Genomic DNA, 26,401 nt, shown 5'->3' with positions numbered 1-26,401 from the left:
ACTTCCAATATGTATAAACAAATATAATTAGGAGATCTAATATAGTATATATTATTATTACAATTATTATTATTTTAAGCATGTACAAATCTATGGTTTTGTGTTATGATACTAGAATGAAACTTAAGGATATTTCAAATTATAATATACTGCAGATTTTCTTAATTTAGAGTGATATATAAATAATAAATAACTTAGAAGCCTAGCCCCAATTTTCTTCTCTAAATAGAATTGCCACATAACAGGTTCACTTGAAGCTTTAGTTATCATTTAGAAACATGATCTGAATTAAGATTCTCTGTGTCATTTACTGGCCCAAGTCATGCTTCTCAGAGAATTATCTCAATCAATACCAATTGAGGTCTCATAGTATGTATGGTTCTGGATGAACTATTTTAATTTAAAAGGTAGAAATGCGTTACATACCTGTGGCATTTAGCTTAACATGAAGTAGTTTTTGATAATTAGACTTAATCTGAACAATTTCAGTTCTCTTTTTATGCATTTGGTCAAACTTAGCTTGATGATTTATTCATTCATTCCTTCCCCAAATTATGATTAGTGCCATGTGAGTCAAGCACTGTGCTAATTCTAGGGAATACAGAGACAATTTTATCACAACCCCTACTCCTCAGAGACTCAAAATCTCTTAGTAGAATCAGTCAAGGAAACATATATTTATACTGATATGATAAGTGAACAAAGTTCCTTTAGAGGATGAAAGAAAGAGCCATTTAACTCTATCTGAAAGAACCACGAAAGACTTGCAGGATGGAGTAGCTTTAAGAAAAATTAAATGACTTTATCAATTTTCATATTAACAATTAATTCCATTAGAGAAATTTTTGAAAATTAAATTAAGGTGAAAGATTGAGTTAAACATCCATGATTCCACCACTCAAGGGTAATTATTGCCAACATGTTGGTGAATATCCTTCTTGTCAGTGAAAAACATGTATTTACACACACACACACACATATGTAACATATATTTGTGTGCATTCATATATACATATATATATTTCACATAACACAGTGACGGGAACAGACCCAATTATGCTCTGTTTAGTGTTTAATATATTGCATTCTTGCTTAACGGTTTTTCTTGGTCATATTTCCACATAAACAAAGATTCACTTGAAATGATTTTCTGATGAATGACTAGAATCCCATGATACAAATGTACTGTAATTTGTTTAACTACTATGGGACAATGTGAGAAACTTTCGATCAGGACACAATATTCATGAATGGAAATCTAATAGAAATAGCATGGAGTTGAGTTTGGTCAAATGTGTGCTTGAACCAAAATCAATGTTCAGTGGGAAAGAACACACATTTCTGTGTAAGGAATACACGATCAGAGAAAATGGCAATGATGCAAGCCATGTTGCAAGACTAGAAACAAAACCCACACTGGTTTATGGTAGGATCACCCAGAATCTCAAATTATGTGCAAATGTATGTGTCACATAGTAATCCCTTCCCTCAGGGAGTTTAGCAGGAAGAATCAACTAAATCTTAAGAACCCATTTGGGAAATCACATTTTTAAATGTTCTGACATTAAACTATCTTAATGGTTTGTAAATACAGTAAGTTAAGTTATAAAATCAGAAGAGGGGGCTTCCCTGGTGGCACAGTGGTTGAGAGTACGCCTGCCGATGCAGGGGACACGGGTTCGTGCCCCAGTCTGGGAAGATCCACAGGGGACACGGGTTCGTGCCCCAGTCTGGGAAGATCCCACATGCCGTGGAGCGGCTGGGGCCATGAGCCATGGCCTCTGAGCCTGCGCGTCCGGAGCCTGTGCTCCGCAACAGGAGAGGCCACGACAGTGAGAGGCCCGCATACTGCAAAAAAAAAAAAAAAATCAGAAGAGGGTTTAGATCCCTTTCACTACATTGTAAACATTTTCTCAATCTGGATTAAAGAACAAAGCAGTAACCATCTTCAAGTCAAGTAGCTAAAACAGTATATCAAAGCTGCCATTTAAACCTGTTATGAGTGTATTCCATACAAGCAAACAGTTACAAAACTGTCCAAATATTTATGATAAGATACTTCTCAAGTTGTGATTGCTTATCTCAACTATGAGGAAAATGTCCCTTCTTTCAAATAGCTTTGGTTAAGTAGCAGTTAGAATCTCTGAATATTCATTGAATTTTCTCACTGATAAGTGAATTTTTGCATCTTGATTTTTCACTTTCCAAGAACATGATACTGAAAGTCATCTGCAGATAGAAAGCCAGGCCTGGATTCTTCTGGAATATTTAATCCTAATATACACTTACATTTAATTCGAACAATTCTGTGCAAGGGTAATCCTCTTGACTGCTAGATTTTACTGCAGGTGGGTTTGGAAGAGAACTAATTTGGGTCCAGGATTAGCTGGATGTGTTAGAAGGAACAATTCTCTAGATTGCTGATTCTGATGTTAATAACCCAGATGTTAGTAAAAGCTGCCAGCTGGGAGCACAATGACCAAATTCCCTGCATATGTACTCTAATGATGATGAGTGACTCATTTGACCACAACTAGCATTCTTGGCTTAACTGGCTATTAAGCCTTGTAACCTCGTTGCCTCAGCTTAAGACAGTGTAGAAATTGAACAAAATGGATGCTATTAAAAAATCCACTGTCTGCTTGCTATTTTTGTACATCTAAAATGTAATTTGCCTTTGTGTTTTGTTTCATAAGGAAGAGACTAAGTTATGCATAAAAGGTTTATTTGACTTCTGCCACCATAGAAAATGTACGGTGATCCAGCCCCCAGCTGCACCCCTACCCAGCTCTGAACAGAGGTGCTTCATGAAGTCATTTGAATCAGATATAAAAGGGCCAACATTTGAAATGATGGTGTTTTGTCTGTCTTAGCCATGGAATACAGGAGCACAGTCTATAAGGAACTAGATAAGTTAAATATATGATGAAATAAAGCTTCATCAGCAAGTAAAAATGAAATGAAATGAAGGTAATACTTTTTCTGCATTAGTACTCTTTCCATTTGTGGACAGATGAATGACATTAAAAGGAATTTAGCTCAGTATGCTTATCATTACTATACAGCTGATTTAGTTGTATTGTGTGCAGTCTAAAACTATATCTGTCAGACCTGGGTGTCATTTTCTTTTTTGCAGTCTGAGACAGTGGGATCTGTAACTACACTGTGCTATATTTTTCTGCTAACATGTTTTCCATCATGTAGATAATATCCATTAGGAAGATATTTGAAATTAAACCACAAAAATCTGTGAAGAATTCAAACTCTGAATTCACAATAGTCGATTTATTTGTTCTTTTCTTTTTGGCATGGCAAAGGAGAAAGGAAATCTATATAATTAGAATAATTTTTCAAATTTAATAGTATGTGAGTATTTTTCTCAGTAACCTATCTAAATCCTTATGAGCAAGATGTGAGCTAAATGCTAAGTAGATCATCAACTTCTCAAATCTATTGATTTATATAGAGATAAAAATAGAGAAAAATTTTAGTCAAGCATATTCTATAAATTTTCATCTTTGTGCGCAGCATGAAAACATTTCAGAGCTTCTCAGATTGATGAAGAGAAATGCCTCATTAAATAACATAGAGCCCCATGCAGTATTATAAAAACAGCATGGACAGTGTTATACAATTTTATTCCTTAGATCCAGCAAAGAGAAACTTCTGTGTAGAAACTAAGGAATTTGTCCCCAAACTGAAAACAGGATAGAAAACCATTAATATTAAAGTAGATCAAAAAAGGTTTCTTTATGTACACATAGTATTTCATTATGTAAACTAGTAAAAAATCAATAGGATGTATGTAGCACAATATGGCTAACATACATTTCTTCTTGACTTTAAATATGACGTTTACTCTAAGTTTTGGGTAGATGCCAATTATCAAACTAAAGAAGTTCTTTTATATTCTCATTTTTTCCTAAGAGATTTTATTATTAGTGATGGTGATTTTCTGCATACTTTAGAATAATTAAATGGATTTTCTCCTTTATTCTGTTAAAAGCATGAATTACATTATTAAATTTTCTAAGTTTAAATAACCTTCACAGTTCAAGGATTAAATTTTACTTGACCATAGTATCTTTTTTTTTTTTTTTTTTGTGATACGCGGGCCTCTCACTGCTGTGGCCTCTCCCGTTGCGGAGCACAGGCTCCGGACGCGCAGGCTCAGCGGCCATGGCTCACGGGCCCAGCCGCTCCGCGGCATGTGGGATCTTCCCGGACCGGGGCCCGAACCCGTGTCCCCTGCATCAGCAGGCGGACTCTCAACCACTGCGCCACCAGGGAGGCCCCGACCATAGTATCTTTTAAGTGTACATCTTGGATTTGATTTGCTAATATTTAGGTGGGACTTCTGCAACTATTACGCAAGTGAATTTGGGCTACATTTTTCATTTTGTATTCTTGCCATGACCTATTTTGATATTAAAGTAAGATAAGCTTAATACATAAAGTTTAAAAGTCCTCAGATTCTGCCTAGATTTTGGACAATTTGTTGAAGTTTTGGTAAAATTTACCTATAAATCTTCAAATTCTTGTGCTTCGGGGGGTGGATTTTTTAAACCTATTGATTAAAATTATAAAGAAGTTATAGATAATTGTGTGTTTTATATTAATTATTCAGTCAATTTTGGAATTTTATTTTCCATAAAATTTGTCATGGAAATAATTTATCTACATGTTATTATTCACAATTCTATTGGAGTTTGTCAGTCACTACAGTTTCCATATTTAGATGCCATTTAAAATTTTACCAGTTTATTGATTGATTAATTAATTGATTGATTGATTGCTATTTGAGAACTCTGAAAAATAATCAGAAGCATGTAAATTGAGGAAGGACGCCAAAATTTCATGTGCCACCAAACCAACATTGAGTTTACCATTAATGTTCTCAGATATATGGACATGAGAACTGTGGTAGAGTTAGAGCCTCAGGAGAAACCTTTTAATCCTGGCTCAAGGAATGGTAAATGGAACTCTCAAGCTCAGAAAAAGTAGAGGAAAATCCTCTGTTTTGTTTTATTCTCATTCTTTTTCCTCTATTGTCTTACATCCCAGCCCCAAAGCAATTTTATGGTGACAGCTGTGACAGCAGTAAGAATGGTGCCACTGAGTTTCTGCAGGACCCCAAACTCTGAGGGTATGGACCCTCCCTCTGTAGGAAGAAGCTGTAGTTCCAAAAGGGCGGGGCAGAACCTCATTGCTTTTTGTTTGTTTGTTACTCTCTATTCTCCTGCCATTTGGCCCTGGGCATGACACAGTTGTGGAAATGAACGGTTTCTAGCCAGAGGAATTTCAGGGGGGAAAAAAAAAAAAGAATAGCAGGGAAACAGAAATTATCAGAATGATAGCATGATTTCAGAAAGTGAATGACCCATAAAGTTGTTAATGAACTTCTGGGTTCACTCCAGTTTATACATTCTTAGACTTGAACCTAATTTATATATTAAAGACATTAAGACTGAGCTAATACACAGATTTTATGCAGATGTCTGATGAACCACTGAGTGGTACATACATGGGAGAAATCTGAACAGTATTGCAAAATCTATGAAAACTAAACTAACATTGGAACCACTGTACAGAAGGGGGTTAGAACTTGTAGTTTGTTTCTTGTCAAATCATCATGACCTACATGTTGATTGCCCATCAAAACAAAAAAATTATCAACATTATCCATAAGACTTATACAGGACCTGAGGCTCATAATGTAATGTTCAGAATGGCCAGGATACAATGCAGAATTACTTGGGATGAGAAAAATCATGAAAATCTCAACTTTTAGTGAAAAAGAAAATCAACATTTCCCCCAAATAAGATGACATAGATATTGGAATTATCTGAAGAATTTTTAAAGCAGCAATTCTAAAAATGTCAAATGAGCAATCACAAACATTCAATAAATTAAAATAGAAATTATCAGCAAAGCTATAAAATACATAAGAAAGAATAAAATGAAAAATTTAAAGCTAGAAATCTCAGATAAAAACTTACAGATGGACTCAAGAGTAGAATGGTGATGACAAAGGAGCGATTCAGTGATCTTGAAGACAGATCGGTAAAAATGATCCACTCTGAATATTACAAGAAAGTATATTTTAAAATGAACAGAGCTTCAGGACCTTTTCCATAACAAAAGTTCTAAGATTTGTTTCATGAGAGTTCCAGAAGGAGAGAAGAAAGAGTGAAAAGCTAGAAAAATATTAAAATAGTTGCTGAAAACTTCCTAAGTTTGGCAAAAGACACAAACTTACAAATTCAAGAAGCCAAGGAAACCCTTAATAGGATAATGTTGGGGAATTACAAACTGCTTTCAATAGAATTGCAATGGTAGTTTTACATATTAAAGTCTATAGGAAGAAACCTAAGAAGTATTCTGAGGAATAAATTTCATTCATTGAAATGATTGCAAATAATTGAACAGTAGCTTCTACCCAGAGTTAGTCAAACTCAAGGTTAAGGACACAATCCTCCATACTGCCAAGACTGCCCAAGAATTTTGACTCCAAGAGCTAGGAGTTAAAATCTAATGGCAGAGTTAGAGGGAAGAATCCACACAAGAGTCCCCTAACGTCTGTAGCCAACTAAGATTTCAAAAGTTTCCCCAAACCACCCTCAGGTCTGATAATTCACTAGGAAGACTCACTGAAAGTTAAGGTCAATCCTACTCTTAAAGATTAGAAGTATGGATGGTATCTAACAAGGAAAAGGTCTACTGAAGAGTCTTAGCACAGAAGAAATGTGCTGGATCTGTGTTTTGGACCCGTAACTCTGTTATATATGGAGTTGGAATTGGAGAGGGAAGAAGGAGGCAGGAAGACATGTTGATTAGGGCCTGAACTAGTACAGAAAAACGGGAGCATTTACTTGCTTATTTCTAAATATGTAATGATATGTGAATGTAATTTAACTGAGTTAATTTCTCTGCTTTTAAAATTAATTTTAGTTAATTATCCTGCATTTCCCTATTAGCATAATTTGATCTAATTGCATGTTTAATGTAAATGGCTCTAATCACATAATTTGTATGTGCTAATGACATAATTAGATGATGCACAATTTTAGTTTTAATGATGTCATAAAATCTTTATAAGGCACAGCTAAACATAAGCCTACCACACAGCAGGGATATGCCCCTTGATGTCAAAGACTGTGGGAAGTGGGAGGGACCATATATTGCCTAGTTCAATCCACTCATTTAACAAGTAGTATTTTACCAAAAAGTGCAAAATGGGCATTTGGTAGAGTCTTCCTAAATTCATTTTTCATCTCTATACACTAAGTGAGATTCATTTAAAAAAAAAAAAAAAAAAAGATGGGGGCCATCAAGATGGCGGAGGAGTAAGACGTGGAGATCACTTTCCTTCCCACAAATACATCAAAAATACATCTACGTGTGGAACAACTCCTACAGAACACCTAATGAATGCTGGCAGAAGACCTCAGACTTCCCAAAAGGCAAGAAACTCCCCACATACCTGGGTAGGGCAAAAGAGAAAAGAAAAACCAGAGACAAAAGAATAGGGACAGGACCTGCACCAGTGGGAGGGAGCTGTGAAGGAGGAAAGGTTTCCACACACTAGGAAGACCCTTCACTGGCAGAGACAGGGGGTGCGTGGGGGGAAAGCTTCGGAGCCACTGAGGAGAGTGCAGCAACAGGGGTGCAGAGGACAAAGCAGAGAGATTCCCACACAGAGGATCGGTGCCAACCAGCACTCAACAGCCCAAAACGCTTGTCTGCTCACCCACTGGGATGGGTGCAGGCTGGGAGCTGAGGCTGGGGCTTTGGAGGTCAAACCCCAGGAGAACACTGGGGTTGGCTGTGTGAACAGAGCCTGAAGGGGGCTAGTGCCTGACAGCTAGCCAGGAGGGAGTTCGGGAAAAAGTCTGGACCCGCCTAAGAGGCAAGAGACCATTGTTTCAGGGTGCACAAGGAGAGGGGATTCCTTACCTGTCTGCCCACAGAAGGAAGGGCATCACCTAAACAAGCTCCAGAGATGGGCATGAGCCGTGGCTATCAGCTCAGACACCAGAGATGGGCATGAGATGCTAGTGCTACTGCTGCAGGCACCAAGAAGCCTGTGTGTAAGCACAGGTCACTATCCACCACACTTCCCCCACCCCCTGGGAGCCTGTGCAGCCTGCCACTGCCAGGGTCCTGTGATCCAGGGACAACTTCCCTGAGAGAGCACACTGTGCTCCTCAGGCTGTTACAATGTCTTGCCGGCCTCTGCTGCTGCAGGCTCGCCCTACATTCCAATTATAACTACCGTACCCCTCCCTCCCCCTGATCTGAATGAGCAAGAGCCCCATAATCAGCCGCTGCTTTAACCCCATCCTGTATGGGTGGGAACAGATGCCTGAGGGCAGCCTACACACAGAGGTGGGGCCAAAACCAAAGCTGAACCCCAGGAACTGTGCAAACAAAGAAGAGAAAGTTCTCCTTTCAGCCTCAGGAGCATCAGATTAAATCCTCACAGTAAACTTGATCTACACTGCATCTGTGGGATACCTGAGTAGACAAGGAGTCATTCCAAAATTGTGGCAGTAGACTTTGGGAACAACTGTAGATTTGGGGATTGCTGTCTATGACTGATTTGTTTCTGATTTTTCTGTTTATCTTAGTTTAGTTTTTAGCGCAAATGTTATCATTGGTGGATTTGTTTACTGGTTTGGTTGCTCTCTTCTTTTTACTATTTTTTTTTCTTTTAATATTTTTATTTTATTTATTATGTTTTTCTTTCTTTTTTCCTCCCTTTTCTCTGAGCCGTGTTGCTGACAGGGTCTTGGTGCTCTGGCCTGGTGTCAGGCCTGAGCCTCTGAGGTGGGAGAGCCAAGTTCAGGACATTGGACCACCAGAGACCTCCTGGCCCCATGTAATATCAATCAGTGAGAGCTCTCCCAGAGATCTCGTCACAATGCTAAGACTCAGCTCCAACCAGGGCCAGCAGGCTCCAGTGCTGGAAGCCCCATGCCAAATAAGTAGCAAGACAGGAGCACTACCCCACCCATTAGAAGAGAAGCTGCCTAAAATCATACTAAGTTCACAGACACCCCAAAACACACCACTGGACACGGCCCTACCCACCAGAGAGACAAGATCCAGCCCCACACCAGAACACAGGCACCAGTACCCTCCACCAGGAAGCCTCACAACCCACTGAACCAACCTCACCCATTCAGGGCAGACACCAAAAACAATGGGAACTATGAACCTGCAGCCTGCAAAAAGGAGACCCCAGACAGAGTAAGTTAAACAAAATGAGAAGTCAGAGAAATAGGCAGCAGATGAAGGAGCAAGGTAAAAACCCACCAGACTAAACAAATGAAGAGGAAATAGTCTACCTGAAAAAGAATTCAGAGTAATTATACTAAAGATGATCCAAAATCTTGGAAATAGAATGGAGAAAATACAAGAAAAATTTAACAAGGACCTAGAAGAACAAAAGAGCAAACAAACAATAAGGAACAACACAATAAATGACATTAAAAATTCTCCAGAAGGAATCAATAGCAGAATAACTGAGGCAGAAGAACAGATAAGTGACCTGGAAGATAAAATAATGGAAATAACTACTGCAGAGCAGAATAAAAAAAAAAAAAAAAAGATAAGAATTGAGGAGTGTCTCAGAGATCTCTGGGAAAACATTAAACACACCAACATTCAAATTATAGGGATCCCAGAAGAAGAGAAAAAGAAAGGGTCTGAGAAAATATTTGAAGAGATTATAGATGAAAACTTCCCTAACATGGGAAAGGAAATAGTCAGTCAAGTCCAGGAAGCACAGAGAGTCCCATACAGGATAAATCCAAGGAAAACATGCCAAGACAGATATTAATCAAACTATCAAAAATTTTAAAAAAAGAAAAAATATTAAAAGCAGCAAGGGAAAAGCAACAAATAACATACAAGGGAATCCCCATAAGGTTAACAGCTGAACTTTCAGCAGAAACTCTGCAAGCCAGAAGGGAGTGGCAGGACATATGTAAAGTGATGAAAAGGAAAAACCTACAGCCAAGATTATACTACCTAGCAAGGATCTCATTCAGATTTGATGGAGAAATTAAAACCCTTATAGACAAGCAAAAGCTAAGAGAATTCAGCACCAGCAAACCAGCTTAACAACAAATACTAAAGGAACTTCACTAGGCAAGAAACACAAGAGAAGGAAAAGGCCTACAATAACAAACCCAAAGCAATTAAGAAAATTGTAATAGGAACATACATGTCGATAATTACCTTAAATGTAAATGGATTAAATGCTCCAACCAAAAGACATAGATTGGCTGAATGGATACAAAAACAAGACTCGTATATATGCTGTCTACAAGAGACCCACTTCAGCCCTAGGGACACATACAGACTGAAAGTGAGGGGATGGAAAAAGAGATTCCATGTAAATGGAAATTAAAAGAAAGCCGGAGTAGCAATTCTCATATCAGACAAAATAGACTTTAAAATAAAAACTGTTACAAGAGACAAAGAAGAACACTACATAATGATCAAGGGATCAATCCAAGAAGAAGATATAACAACTGTAAATATTTATGCACCCAACAGGGGAATGCCTCAATACATAAGGCAAATGCTGACAGCCATAAAAGGGGAAATCGATAAAACAGTAATAGTAGGGGAACTTAACACCCCACTTTCGCCAATGGACAGATCATCGAAAATGAAAATAAATAAGCAAACACAAGCTTTAAATGACACATTAGACAGGATGGACTTAATTGATATTTATAGGACATTCCATCCAAAAACAACAAAATACAGTTTCTTCTCAAGTGCTCATGGAACATTCTCCAGCATAGATCATATCTTGGGTCACAAATCAAGCCTTGGTAAATTTAAGAAAATTGAAATCATATCAAGTATCTTTTCTGACCACAGCGCTATGAGATCAGATATCAATTACAGGAAAAAAACTGTAAAAAATACAAACACATGGAGTCTAAACAATATGCTACTAAGTAACCAAGAGATCACTGAAGAAAATCCAAAAATACCTAGAAACAAATGACAATGAAAGCACAATGGCCCAAAACCTGTGGGATGGAGCAAAAGCAGTTCTAAGAGGGAAGTTTATAGCAATACAATCCTACCTCAAGAAACATCTCAAATAAGCAACCTAACCTTACACCTAAGGCAATTAGAGAAAGAAGAACAAAGAAAACCCCAAAGTTATCAGAAGGAAATAAATCATAAGGATCAGATCAGAAATAAATGAAAAAGAAATTAAGAAAAACAATAGCAAAGAAAATAAAACTAAAAGCTGGTTCTTTGAGAAGATAAACAGAAATGATAAACCCTTAGCCAGACTCATCAAGAAAAAAAAGGGAGAAGACTCAAATCAATATAATTAGAAATCAAAAAGGAGAAGCAACAACAGACACTGCAGAAATGCAAAGGATTGTGAGAGATTACTACAAGCAACTCTATGCCAATAAAATGGACAACCTGGAAGAAATGGACAAATTCTAAGAAAATCACGACCCTCCAAGACTGAACCAGGAAGAAATAAAAAGACCAATCACAAGCACTGAATTTGAAACTGATTAAAAATCTTCCAGCAAACAAAAGCCCAGGACTGATGGCTTCACAGGCGAGTTCTATCAAACATTTAGAGAAGAGCTAACACCTATCCTTCTCAAACTCTTCCAAAATGTAGCAGAGGGAGGAACACTCCCAAACTCATTCTACGAGGCCACCATCACCCTGATACCAAAACCTGACAAGGATGTCATAAAATAAGAAAACTACAGGGCAATATCACTGATGAACATAGATGCAAAAATCCTCAACAACTACTAGCAAACAGAATCCAACAACACATTAAAAGGATCATACACCATGATCAAGTGGAGTTTATCCCAGGAAAGCAAGAATTCTTCAATATACACAAATCAATCAATGTGATACACCATATTAAAATATTGAAGGATAAAAACCATGTGATCATCTCAATAGATGCAGAAAGAACTTTCTACAGTTCAACACCCATTTATGATAATAACTCTCTAGAAAGTAGGCATAGAGGGAACTTACCTCAACATAATAAAGGCCATATATGACAAACCCACAGCCAACATTGTTCTCAATGGTGTAAAACTGAAACCATTTCCTTTAAGATCAGGAACAAGACAAGGTTGCCCACTCTCATGGCTATTATTCAACATAGTTTTGGAAGTATTAGCCACAGCAATCAGAGAAGAAAAAGGAATCCAAATCAGAAAAGAAGAAGTAAAACTTTCATCGTTTGCAGATTACATGATAGTATACGTAAAGAATACTAAAGATGCTACGAGAAAACTACTAGGACTAATCAATGAATTTGGTAAAGTAGCAGGATACAAAATTAATGCCCAGAACTCTCTTGCATTCCTATACACTAATGGTGAAAAATCTGAAAGAGAAATTAAAGAAACACTCCCATTTACCATTGCAACAAAAAAGAATAAAATACCTAGGAATAAACCTACCTCAGACAAAAGACCTGTATGCAGAAAATTATAAGACACTGATGAAAGAAATTAAAAATGATACAAACAGATGGAGAGATATACCATGTTCTTGGATTGGAAGGATCAACACTGTAAAAATGACTATACGGCCCTAAGCAATCTACAGATTCAGTTCAATCCCTACCAAACTACCAATGTCATTTTTCAGACCACTAGAAGAAAAAATTGCACAATTTGTATGGAAACACAAAAGACCCTGAATAGCCAAAGCAATCTTGAGAAAGAAAAACGGAGATGGAGGATTCAGGCTCCCTCACTTCAGACTATACTACAAAGCTACAGTAATCAAGACAATATGGTGCTGGCACAAAAATAGAAATATAGATCAATGGAACAGGATAGAAAGCCCAGAGATAAGCCCACGCACATATGGTCACCTTGTCTTTGATTAAGGAGACAAGAATATACAACTGAGAAAAGATAGCCTCTTCAATAAGTGGTACTGGGAAAACTAGACAGCTACATGTAAAAGAATGAAATTAGAACACTCCCTAACACCATATCAAAAATAATCTCAAAATGGATTAAAGACCTAAATGTAAGGCCAGACATTCTAAAACTCTTAGAGGAAAACTTAGGCAGAACACTGTATGACATACATCACAGCAAGATCATTCTTGACCCACTTTCTAGAGAAATGAAAATAAGAACAAAAATAAACAAACAGGACCTAATGAAACTTAAAAGCTTTTGCACAGCAAAGGAAACCATAAACAATATGAAAATACAACCATCACAATGGGAGAAAATATTTGTAAACTAAGCAATTAACAAAGGATTAATCTCCAAAATTTACAAGCAGCTCATGCAGCTCAATATGAAATAAACAAACAATCCAATCCAAAAATAGGCAGAAGACCTAAATAGACATTTCTCCAAAGAAGCTATACAGATTGCCAACAAACACATGAAAGGATGCTCAACATCACTAATCATTAGAGAAATGCAAATCAAAACTGCAGTGAGGTATCACCTCACACCAGTCAGAATGGCCATCATCAAAAAATCCACAAAAAATAAATGCTGTATAGGGTGTGGAGAAAAGGGAACTTTTGTACTTTTGGGTTGTAAATTGATGCAGCCACTATGGAGAACACTATGGAGGTTCCTTAAAAAACTAAAAATAGAACTACCATATGACCCAGCAATCCCACTACTGGGCATATACCCTGAGAAAACCATAATTCAAAAACAGTCATGTACCACAATGTTCATTGCAGCACTATTTACAATAGCCAGGACATGGAAGCAACCTAAATGTCCATCAACAGATGAATGGATAAAGAAGATGTGGCACATATATACAATGGAATATTACTCAGCCATAAAAAGAAATGAAATTGAGTTATTTGTAGTGAGGTGGATGGACCTAGAGTCTGTCATACAGAGTGAAGTAAGTCAGAAAGAGAAAACAGATACCATATGCTAACACGGTATAGCATGGTATAGCATGGAATATACCATGGTATATATGGTTTATACATGGAATCTTAAAAGGGTTCTGATGAATCTAGGGGCAGGACAGGAATAAAGTCGCAGACTTAGAGAATGGACTTGAGGACACGGGGAGATGGAAGAGTAAGCTGGGAAAAAGTGAGAGAGTAGCATTGACATATATACACTACCAAATGTAAAATAGATAGCTAGTGGGAAGCAGCTGCATCACACAGGGAGATCAGTTGTGTGCTTTGTGTCCACCTAGAGGGGTGGGATAGGGAGTGCGGGAAGGAGATGCAAGAGGGAGGGGATATGGGAATATATGTATACATATAGCTGCTTCAGTTTGTTATACAGCAGAAACTAACACAACATTGTAAAGCAATTATACTCTAGTAAAGATGTTAAAAGAAGGAAAAGAATACCAAAATTAAATTAAATTAAATTCATAAATAAAAATAAAAGGGAATGAGACCTTCATGGAATGCACTAGTCCTTTGAAAGGAGAGGGATTTCTTTGGGTAAAGAATAGATTGATGTATGGGATGGTTCTCAGCTCATTTTATTAATTTATTCATTCATTCCTCTGACATTTACCAGAAATCCACATACTCTAGAACTTTAACCCAGGTCTGCTTGACCACAGAACATTAGATCTGAAATGATGTATTGAGTTGCCTCTCATGAGTAAGACTGAGTCTACAGTAATAAAAATGAAAATATATGTGTATCGCATAATACAATGCAGGGTGTTCTATAATAAAGAACTAACTGGTATTGTAGAGGAATAAATACTGAAATATGCTTTTAGGAATTTGGAAAGGTTTTATAGAAGGGATGGTAAGAGAGTTACATCATAAAGGGGAAGCAGGAATTTAACAACTAAAGTAGAGAAGAAAGGCAGTTCTGTCAGAGGTAGCAGTTTTTCAAAGGAAAATTATTATTACAAAACCTTGTGTGCCTGAGTGCCAAATTAGGATTTGTGTGAAGAAAGTGATGATGTTGGACATTTAGTTCAGGGATAGAATATGAGACACCATTTACCATACTAAGAGTTAGAGTTCTATTTTATAGATAATGAAAAATTGATAAAGACTTTTTAATCTAGAAAGTTATGTGATAAGAATTGTGTTTTAGAATGACAGCTCTGGGGACAGTGTGAGAGTAGCTTAGATGCACGATGTGAGTTACACAGAAATGAGACAGAAGGTTTTTAATAATTAGTTTAAATAAAATAATGGGGATTAGCTGAGGATATAGAAATGGAAATGAATATGTAAACTATGTGCATGTTCTAGTGATATTATAGTTAGAATACCATAAATACAGATAGAGATCAAATATAGTATCATAGACATAGAAAGAGACCAAATTATGAATTATTAGCACAATGAATGGGCAACAGTAATGGAAAGGAGTAGAGAAGAATCACCGTTAGACTGGATAGATGGTAATGTCAATATATCAAGCTAAGAAATAGAGCAAGAAGAGCAGACTTGGGGATGAAGAGTGATTTCATTACACATCTGTTGAAAATGTGGTCCAGGTAAGAGTATATATTCAGTCAACCAATATTTTTCACACTTCAGTCACTTGAACATAATCTTCACAATTTCTGTCAAATTTCATCATCTGTACTATAATTTACTAAATGCTTATCTTTAAATTGATACATTTTTATCTACATACACTTATTTTAAGAAGACCTAGTACCTGTGTCACGAATGGGAACAAGTGTTGTCAATTGTCCTCTGTGGAAGTAAACATTAAAATAATGCAGTAGACCAAAACATGTTTAACATTTTCAATTATAAACACAATTTTACATCATTCTAAATCAAGAAGACAAAAAAAAAAATTCCTGTCCTTAATTTTGGAACATGGAAATACTAGTATGAACTGGAACATGGAATTGGAAATATCAGTATTTATTTATTTATTAGCTTTACTCAATAAAAGGGCTTTGAAGCGATGTCATTTCAGTAGCAATGAGCACCTCTAGTGCCCCATATATTCATTGGCCAGTAGGACCCACTCTGTATGACTCATTCACTCTCTGGCTCTGAATATGGTCTTAATATGGATCATAACTTACCCATCACTCTCAGATAATAAAAAGTTCTCTAACTTTAAATCAATTATCAATCTGTTCAATAATAATGTCTGGTTCAGTGTAATTATCAATACTCTAACCTTTATTTTAATTTTAATCCCCTTCCCAGTTTGAACCAGCTGCGTGCAGCAAGACTGCCTCAAGAAAGAGGAAAGTGATCAGATTTCTCTTTCTCTTCAAATCTACTCGTACACTTCTTCCTAGCTTGCTAATTGTAGTTCCAACATATCCAGCATCAAACACGGGGAGAGAAATAAGAGACAATGAGCCAGGGAGTTCTCATTTAACCTTTCAGTTGTAGACTGGATTTGGCACTTTATTGCTGGGTGTGTGCCTAAGTCACTCTTTCTTTCTTGGGGGGAAGGAGGCTTTGTAGTTTTCACATATACCATCCCCTTTTTGGCAGAACAGCCTCCAATATCCTCTGGACAACCAGTAGTGAGTAGACCTCACAGCATCTGTCTATAGAGTTATTCTTTCTCTTGCAGATGGCTTTCTTTGAAAGAATATAAAACAATTCTGCACTGTTTCTTTTTATGTGGCCTTTAACTGCCCCTCTAGTCTGCTGGTATGTGTTGCTTTAGCCAGACTCTTGCCTTTTAAATAAATTCAAAATAAATTCAAAATAATTTTAAATAAATTCTAAAGTGAAAATAATTTTCACTTTTGAATAAATTCAAAAGTCTGCCCTAGAGGGTCTGGCATACCATTTTGGAATATGGAAGTAGATGATGTCTTTGGGCTTCAGACGAAACAAAAAATTGAAGAAATTGCCATTCATATACTTAATACATTTTGATGTGTTTTGCTGTTGAAATATATTAGTGCACTTAAGCTAAGTGGCATTTGCTATTTCAGTGTCTAATTTTGCACCACACATCTTCGGAACTGATCTCCTATACATCTATGTTGTCATTTGCTAACCAAGTTAAGTGGAGAAAAGTAGATTCTTCATCAGTTCTTCTCCAATTACTACTATTATCCAGTATCACAATAAGTTAATCATGAAGTCTTCGTTAGTATAATGCTAAATGGAAGTGATTTATGTAACTCAGGATTTGTCTTTATTTTTAGGGGGAGTGGATAATGGAAATCTAATATTATTTCTTGATTTTTGAGTTTAAACCTCTGTTCTTATATACTTTACAGGGACCAACACATTAGGTTTGGAACAGGGCCTTAGACTTCTAAGCAGTAATTTAATTTCTTCTCTACAAACATTCAATAGTTGCAAGATACTTTTGGCCCTGGTGCAAGGAAGTACTGGTTGTTTCTTAAAAATACCTCCTTGTCCTTTCTTGAAGCTGCTATTGAGAGTACTTGCCACTTGATTAAGTTGCCAGGAGGAGTGCACACAGTCGTGCAGTATGGCTATCAAAGATGTGATATTGTAACTCCTCCCTTGGTTCAGGATTCAGTGTACAAGTATACAATATTTTACGGTACCCATTATCATAGGAACACCTCAGTGACAAGTTGTTCTTTACAATCAAATCTCTGACCCAGTTCAGCTACAAGGATATAAATATTACCAGTATCAACAGACTAAAACAGCAACCAAATTTCTATTAAATTACACCTCCAGGCAAGTATTCAAAAAGGATATATATACATATATATGGAGTATTATTCAGCCTTAAAGAAGAAGGAAATTCTTACACATGCTACAACATAGATGAACCTCAAAGACATTATGCTAAGTGGAATAAGCCAGACAGAAAATGACGAATTTTGTATGAATTTGCTTTTATGAGGTACCTAGAGTAGGCCAATTTATGGAGATAGAAAATAGAATAGTGGTTGACAGGGGATGAGGGAAGGGAGAATTGGGAGTTATTTTTTAATGGATATAGAGTTTTAGTTATGCAAGTTGAAAAGAGTTATGGGGATGAATGGTGGTGATAGTTGCACAATATGAATGTACTTAATGCCACTGAACATTATACCTAAAAATGGTTAAAATCACAAAATTTGTTATGTATATTTTAGTACAATTTAGAAAAGTGAAAGATGGACAGGTGTAGTAAAGGAGATAACCTCTAAATGTTGGTCAGGACCAGATTAATAATGTCAGGCTATGGAGAGTAGCCTGTTTTCAAGCTCTGACAAATGAAAAGCCTAGACAAAGTAGGATGGAAGTAAATACTGATAAAGTATTGAGATTCCATTTACCTACAGGCAGTCAATGGTGTGATCGCTGCTCTCAAAGATTTATATTTCCTCCTTCCCCGTGCATGCATATCATCTTCCTATGTGGGATAAACTTTGAAAAATCAATTATGCTGAAACTTTTTTTTCTGAGAATGATTTCAGCATTATCATAATATGTATTTGGAAAATTCATATTCCATTCACCTCGCATGCCATCTTTATCAACTCTCCATCCTTGCTTTTTTACCTTTCCCAAACAAGTTTGTCCATGAGAATTTAAACTGCTTAGCTCTGGTGACAGAAGTGGTATGCAGTTCATCCAACAGTCATTCTTTTTCTTACATATGTTCATTCTGATTTTAGGTTGGCAGCAATATGCTCAGTAAAGGCGTGCCCCTCCCCCAGCGATAGGGGGTAAACTTTGGGCTAAGCAATTAGAGTTGACCTATTCACCCTTACCAGTGGTTCATTTCAGGGTGGGCCTATGACCCAATTTTCACCAATGAGAATAAAAGAAGTCTTCTGGGTGACTACTGAGGAAGATTTCCCTTGCTGCTAAAAAATGAAGTAGGAGAGACAATTGCTTCTCTCTCTCTTCTTCCTTCCTGGTATGTGAGAATGTGGTTTCCAGAGTTGAGACAGACATGCTGTGACTTTGGCAGGACACACTGTTGATGCATTGAAGAATACAGATCAGAGATGATGAAAGAGAAAGAGCTGGGCTCATGTTAACATTCCTGAATTACTACTCTGGAATTGTCCAACTTTGGGATTCTTGCAATGTGGGAAAATGGCTGTTTGTATTGTGTAAGGCACTTTCAGTCGAGCATTTGTTTAATTCAAGTTTTATTTTATCTTAACTGATACACTCCTTTTATTTATTTATTTACTTATTTTGAAGGTGTAATCCTTATCCTAGTGGACATTTCTCTAAGGAAGAGAATAAAATAAAGCATGGTAGTGGGCTCAGGGGAGTGAAGGTGGGTGGCATAAGTTCACATAGTTACTCGATATGTTTTCCATTAATAGATAAATATTTATGTTAGATTAATTATCTATAAAAGCAAGGAAAAAAAGAGCAACTCAATATTCTCTTATCTTTTGCCATCTTATTTTCTGAATTGTGTTTACAGACTCTTTCCAAGCTTATGGAAAGTTGTCAGTCTTCAATTGGTAGGTTCTTGCAAAACAAACAAACTTCTAATTCATACAAGAAAATATTTTAAAGAAATCCTTAATTCCAATCAAAAGCAGATTTCTGAAATGTACAATTTTCAATTGCTTACTAACCTCTCTTTTCTTGGGTATTAAAAGCAGTCCTAATTCTCACTTAAAATATTTTTCCTGGGGCTTTCCTGGTGGCTCAGTGGTTAAGAATCTGCCTGCCAACACAGGGGACACGGGTTCGAACCCTGGTCTGGGAAGATCCCACATGCCACGGAGCAGCTAAGCCCGTGTGCCACAACTACTGAGCCTGTGCTCTAGAGCCACGAGCCACAACTACTGAGCCCGTGTGCCGCAACTACTGAAGCCCGAGCACCTAGAGCCCGTGCTCCACAACAACGAGAGTAGCCCCTGCTTGCTGCAACTAGAGAAAGCCCCCGTGCAGCAACGAAGACCCAAAGCAGTCAAAAATAAAAATAAATAAATAAAAATATTTTTCTCTTTTAAGTGGAAAGAATGAAGATGTGTTATGGATGCTGAAATCCTGTTAGCTTCACCAGTGATTGCTGTGTACCTGCAGGTAAGTGATTACTCTTTAATAAACTGAGATGAGACTCTTAATCATTAATAAAATTCGTTAGGTGTGGCAGAATCCCAGATGCTTGTATAATTCCTCTCATCTCCCTGCTTAAGTAAAGTCACCTGGGAAATATGGTTAATTGTTTGTAGCACGAAAATATGTCAAAATGCACAGTTGTGATAAAAAATAGCAATGATTTAATTTTCAGACTTGCATCCAATAATTGCAGAACAAATAAGACTTGGAAAAAAGAAGGAGATCAAATCTAGGATTGGTTAAGATATAAAATGGAATAAAAGGAAGTCTTCTGGGTGACTACTGAGGAAGATGTGTTTGAAAATAATGGAAAAGTAAAAACAATCAGATGATCCACAGATGAAGGGAAATAATGACCTGCGTCTGAAAGTGAAACAAGATGGCTTGAATAGAACCCCGCACAAAAAACAATATTCTTTTGTGATCTAAAGGGGCAGGTATATTGAACTAAATTGAGTGTATGTTGGCACAGAAATTTGCAATGTCTTCTCCTCCAATAGGTGATAAAAATGTAGCAGTGGATCACACAAAGCACAGAATTTTAGAATGTTTTTCTTATTCATATTAAGTTCAGAAAGAAATAGAACTCAACTCATCTAGGAAGCACTTTATAGTTAAGCAGTTTGGCTCAGTTTATCCCTTTATTGATATTCCTTCAGTACCAAGAATAAACTGTTTAAATAACATTTAATTCTATTTGTTAGAATATTACTGTGAAAATGTTTCTTTGTTTCACATGAATGTCTCATTAAATACTTAAATACTCAAACATTTACTCAAATAAATATGTACTTTAAAGGCTATGGTAAGAAATTATGTTTTCTATTTTTTTTTAGCATTTCTTCTCTCTTTTCCATTCTCCTTGCCCCAGTACCTCAGTACGTGGTACAGTGGTTTTATTTGTTTGTTTTTGTTTTTTATTGAACTATAGTTGATTTATAAGAGTGCTTCTTACATAGCAGAAATTAGAAGATTTAAATTAGCCAATTGACTTTTTAAATTGAAATTCATGAACACATAGAAGAATGCAGCCCTATGCAACAGCTATTTGTTTAACCAGCGTGTTGCTAAGTTTTAAATATGAATTAATACAAATTAATACATTTTTTTAAATATGAAAATTTTTTAGGCACACAAATTCATCTCCTAATATTTCAGTCTAAAAACCCTGATAACGGACTTCCCTGGTGGCACAATTGTTAAGAATCCACCTGTCAATGCAGGGGACACGGGTTCGAGCCCTGGTCCGGGAAGATCCTACGTGCCGTGGTGCAACTAAGCCCGTGTGCCACAACTACTGAGCCTGTGCTCTAGAGCCCGGTAGTCACAGCTACTGAAGCCCGCGTGCCTAAAGCCCGTGCTGCACAAGAAGAGAAGCCACCGCAATGAGAAGCCCGCTAACTGCAACGAAGAGTAGCCCCCGTTCACCGCAACTAGAGAAAGCCCACAAGCAGCAACAAAGACCCAATGCAGCCACAAATAAATAAATAAATTTATTAAAAATAATAATAATAAATAAAAATCCTGATAACAAGTTGTAGTTGTTGAAAATTGACAGAGTAGTTGCTAAGTGTAAAAACTGTTGACAGCTTTTAACAACTATTTTCTAAGATGTCATTCCCTATGTACTCAGGAAAGCCAAGTTAAACACTTTGAACTGTTAATCTTAAGAAACTATGGCACTTCAAGCTTTACGAGAATTAAGGCTGAACCTACATATATAATTCACTATTGTATTCCTATTTTAAAAAGAATCAATTTCTGTGTACAAAGTGAGGTTCATATCACATGTCCACTTTCAGCACATTCACTTGGAGGGCCTTAATAGCTCGGCTAGTAGTGTTTTCTTTAGAAGATGATAGTATTGACCTGCGGAGTCATAGAAGTATTCTGTGTAATAACAGCTAAAAATTATTTCTAAATCATATATCAATAACCAAGTTAAGCTATATTTTCATTTTTCCTGTCTAATATTAATTTCTCTCTGAACTGTTTTGTTGGCAAGATTTGAAAAATATTCTTTATATTACAGTAGATCTGAGAAAACCTTATTTTGATTTAATCAAAAGTACATAAATAGAAACATCAAAAAATTCAGTGTGTGTGCACACATGTTTGTGTTTTAATAAAGCTGTTTATGAGCATTGAGCATGTCGGGCTAAGGTTAAAAAATACCTTATAATTTATCAGTCGTTGGGTTTTTCTTGCTAGCATAGTTATAAACATGGATGGCTGGTTTAAAGTGAAAAAAAAGCAATATTAATCTTAAGAAGGGTTTCCTTACGTACATTTTCAGTAAACCATTTCTTTTTAGTGATCATATGCTTTATGCACTATCAGTATAACATATCATGCCTGGTTTCATCAGCAATTATAAAGTGTCATCTTCTAAGATGTGATAAACTCAGCAGGTTAAAATGGATGCAGTTCACTAAAGTCCTTAACTCTAACTTTAAGTAAAACTTTTCCTACTGAATAGGTTTAAAAGGAAAAAGAATCATCTAGATTCTTATTTTGCAATATTGCATAGTCAATAGTGCATAATCAAGGAATCTATAAAAGTATAAGGACACGTTGTTTTGCCTTGATATTATTGAATATAAATAGATAATATAATGTAAAAATATAAATGGAGTCTGAAAAGTGTAGTTTATCAAAACAATATTAAAATGTATAATATAAAGGTACTGTAATCTTTTAAATTGTAAAAAGGGTCATGAAAATATAATCTTTAATAAGATTTCATGCTCTCATAAAAACAAGCACAGTGCCAGGCATATAGTAAGAATCAATATGGAAAAGTTGTTAGGACATAACAAAAAGATTCTAATTTCTAAACTTACATCAGAACTTCCACTGCTCCCCTAGAAAACTCACTATCCTAAGGTAGCAGATTTAGATGATCATTTTAAAAGTTTCTTATGTGCCGAGATGATTAAATGACAGTGTACTTTCTTTGCATAATATTTTATCAGTTTAAGTTATCAAGTACAAAGATACCCATGAATATTTTTGAGGTTGAGCATTTTTTTAAAATCAGATCTATATAGAAGGGAGGAACACAGACTTTTTACATTTTTTGGTTGGCGGTGAGCTATTGTTCAAATCTACCTTATCATTTTGGATTTGCCTCAAAGGTAGTCATCATATGTTAATATTCTTCTGTTTCCCCAACTAGATATGTTTATCAGTCTTACTGTCTAAGCATAGAGTAGATTTAAGAAAGTTGGGAAGAAATCTGAGAGTAAATTTTAAAAGCTTAATGTTTAATGTATTTACCACATAACAAGAATGTAGTACAGTTCAAAATTAGAGTTTCTAATGCTTTTGTTTGCAATAATATAAAAGCCATCTAATTACAAAAGCAATTGCCTTTGCATCGTGGGGAAAAAAATTAGTTTTGATTCTACAAAATTCTGGACATCCTCCTGTGATATGCAAATAGTTACTTAGCAGGAATCATTGCCCAATGAAAATTATCATAAAGTATTAATGATCTGATACAAGAATGTTCGATAGAACAGAATCTACAATTTTAGATTCAGAAAAGACTTTTGAAATAATTTTATTAAATCCCCTCATTTATTAGATGAGAAATCAGGAGTCCAGAAATATTAAAGAATGTGCCACATCTAGTTAGAGTCAGATTTAAGACTTGAATTCAGTTCTCCTAGTTTTCTAAATATTCTTTCCATCAACGTGTAAATTGTTACTGGACAAATTATAATGATTACCCCGTTTCTTTCTTGGTGGAAATCCTCTGCTGTGTGTTAGCACTCATGTGGAGGAAATCAATATGGTCTTATACCATGAGATAGATGGCTCTTTAAATTAGTTTTCCAGAAACAATTCAGATTAGTTTGAAGAGTAACAGGGAAAATAAAAGGCTGGACTTTAGACATTTATCTTTATAAATATATGAGTTAAAAATTATTAGATTAACCTCTCAGTCTTTATCATTATGTAATTTATGCTTACCAAATTTTCGCCTTCCACAAAGTTTCCTTTAAAGAAGTTTAATACCTAATTTGAGATTTAAGAACAGGGATAGATTTACCATGGTAGGATATACACAGTAGTTAATGGCACAGTAACAGTTCAGGTTTTAAATCTGAAATTGGAATGAAAGTGAGGCCTGCCAAAGATCAGGTGATAAGCTCAAAAGAGGAAGAAATGTGGTTATCCTGCCACCCAGGGCCTCATAACTTTCAGGTGGATAAGTTTGTTCAACCTGTAAGAACAGCTTTGCTCAATGATGCTGAGAGACGCAAGCTGAGAATTACCAGCAGTCTCTTGAGTGGACATGGCTCAGTAGTGCCTAATCCAATGGGAAATGATTAGGCTGACTGCCCTGGCCAAGGCAGAGACTGAGAGGATTGTAGCTAAAGATAAACATAGGGAGAGGTAGTTAAGAGAAAGGAGCAGCGGTGGATTTGGCCCAGGTATATAGGTACAGCAATAGTTCAGGGCAAGATGAATTATTTTTCAGGTTGTGCCTGTTTGAAATAAGGAGTCCAAGTAACTTTTATGAGATACAGAATAGTGTCCAAGTTTCTTAGAGCATGAATTTTCACCCATCTGGATTTTGCCTAGTAAGCTACCAAAGTGGAATGCACTTCTAGTGGAGTCTCTGTCACTGGGAGAGCGGCGGGACTGTCCAACAGCATCAGCTACCATTTGGGGTCTGGTTTAGCTTGTTCTACTCTGGCAATCCCTGCCCATGAATATTCATTTGCTGACATCTGTAAGTGGAAATATATTCTTTACTACAGGACAATTCTAAGTAAATAAAATTTGAGTGAGGGAATTCACTCAAGAATGCCTCCTGTTCATTCCTATTCAATTCAGGAAACAAATATTAATAAGCAACATGCTAGACCAGATGTTATATGGGCTATAATCCAGAAGCTGAAGTTAAGATAATGCAAACTGTCATTTAAAACAAGTGATTTGTGCATGGATTTTTCTATAAGATTCAAGGTGAATGAAGCTTAACACAAAGTCCTCTCAACCTAATGGCAGGTTTCTTCCCAGCATCAACTTCCTATTTTATGTAAACCCATTTTGATTGGTACCTCTGCCCTCCCTCTGAAATATAATCATTTAATATCCTAAATAGTCATATCTGCCCTATTCTTAAGAATTATTTTATTTTGTATCCCTACTCTGATGATGTTTGAATCTGAAAGATAAATATCTTACTGTTTCTCCCTCATCCTTTTTTCATTCTTTAAATTGAAATCTTCTCTTAAGGGTCATGGAATATCCTTTGCTTAATGGATCTGGGCCAGGATGATCATAACTATTCTCAATGGAAAAGCTGAAATATGATGGTGCATCTCAGTCCAGATGACTGTACTAAAGTAGGGAGATAAAGAGGAATACGTGAGAGACCCAGTCTAGCCAGTTTAGTGCCTCTTTGTACTCGCTTGCCCTATTGTGACTATGAAAGTACAGGAAAAGTAAAACTGGCCTGAGAAGGGCATGGGTTCAGGTTCCTCCATAGATGAGGCTCTGTCACATCATTAGGGCAAGCCACTGAGTCCAGCAAAGGTGGTAGTTGAGAGTGAGAGGGATATAGAATGGGTAGTCGAAGAGAGAGATGGTATCAATTGCAGCCTGCTACCAACTACAGTGGCAATGGTTATAGTTTGTCCCACTAGCTTTTTTTCTGAGTTTCTTCTTAGGAGAAGAAGCTCACCAGAATCCTGGAGGATCTGCTTTGGTAGGGATGGATTTTGGTAGACATGGAGATACACTGCCCTGATCCTTTCGAAAGGATTTTCTGCCTAGCTGTGGATTGTGTAGTCTGAAGGTGGCTTCCATTTCTCAGCTTTTTCAGGGTCTGCCTGAGCTTCAGAGAGCTGCCTTCCTGAGGTCAAACTTTTCCTGGGAACCCTGGATCCAGTGACTGAGTGAAGCAGAGATATAAAGGTAGGGCCATGTACCTTAATGCAATTTACTGTGTTGTGCACCTTCCTCTCAAAGGTAAAAAGAGTAAAACAATTAGTCTTCCCAGTGCCATTTCTATCATGTTAACAGCTTTTCCTAAGTTCTTGAGCACAACATATTGGACATCTTGTACCAAATAGTAATGGCGAAAATTAAAATTTTAGAGATAAGTTTAATGGGTACTTGAACTCTTTGAGCTACTGGATGTTTGGTATGTACATCTAATAATTATGTGCTTTTCAGCGTAAAGAAACATATAGCGAGTTGCCTATTAGATAGCCATTACCTTCTTCTTCCTTAATTAAAAACAAAAGCAAAAACAAAACAGTAAGATTCCTTGTGCAAATACTATGTAAACTATTGAGATAGATACAAGCAAAAGGCACAGACAGGAACTTCCAGGTATGCTCCTTCAGACTGGGATACACACTTAGCAT

Source organism: Grampus griseus (assembly GCF_964374135.1).
Source record: "Grampus griseus genome assembly, chromosome: 9".
Taxonomy (NCBI): domain Eukaryota; kingdom Metazoa; phylum Chordata; class Mammalia; order Artiodactyla; family Delphinidae; genus Grampus; species Grampus griseus.
The sequence above is the reverse complement of the archived record's forward strand: the minus strand, read 5'-3'. Positions refer to the sequence as shown.